This window comes from Grammomys surdaster, unplaced genomic scaffold (assembly GCF_004785775.1).
Source record: "Grammomys surdaster isolate TR1022 unplaced genomic scaffold, NIH_TR_1.0 142, whole genome shotgun sequence".
NCBI lineage: Eukaryota > Metazoa > Chordata > Mammalia > Rodentia > Muridae > Grammomys > Grammomys surdaster.
This window is the reverse complement of record NW_021604600.1, coordinates 1,647,909-1,648,666: the sequence shown is the minus strand read 5'-3', so window position 1 is coordinate 1,648,666 and position 758 is coordinate 1,647,909.

Here is a 758-nt window from a genome sequence, read left to right as displayed (position 1 = left end):
GGAGCCACTGCACTCAGAGCAGCTGAAACTGAATCCTGAGTCATCGAGAACCCACTGCACTCAGAGCAGCCGAGGAGCCACTGCACTCAGAACAGAAGGATTACCAGATCCAAGAGGTGGCCTGAGTCCCAGGAGTTCTTCCACCCGGGAGATTAGGGGCATAAGACCACAGAGACCTCTGGACTCCGAGGAGCTCTGCAATAAGCAAGATAACTGGAAATACAGATTCCAATCTTACACAGAGAGGGCAGGTACCACTAGAGTTACCCAGATGGCGAAAGGCAAGCGCAAGAACATAAGCAACAGAAACCAAAGTTTCTTGGCATCATCAGTGCCCAGTTCTCCCAATATAGCAAGCCCTGAACACCCCTTCACACCTGAAAAGCAGGATTCAGAATTAAAATCACTTCTCATGATGATGATAGAGGATTATAAGAAGGAATTAAGTAACTCCCTTAAAGAAATACAGGAGAGTACAAGTAAACAGATAGAAGCCCTTAAAGAGGAATCACAGAAATCCCTTAAAGAAATGCAAGAAAACACAAAGAAGGAATTAAACAAAAACATTCAGGATCTGAAAATGGAAATAGAAACAATAAAGAAAGTTCAAAGGGAGACAACCATGGAGATAGAAAACCTAAGAAAGAGACCAGGAGTCACAGACGCAAGCATCACCAACCGAATACAAGAGATAGAAGAGAGAATCTCAAATGCAGAAGATACGGTGGAAAATATTGACACAGTTGTCAAAGAAAATG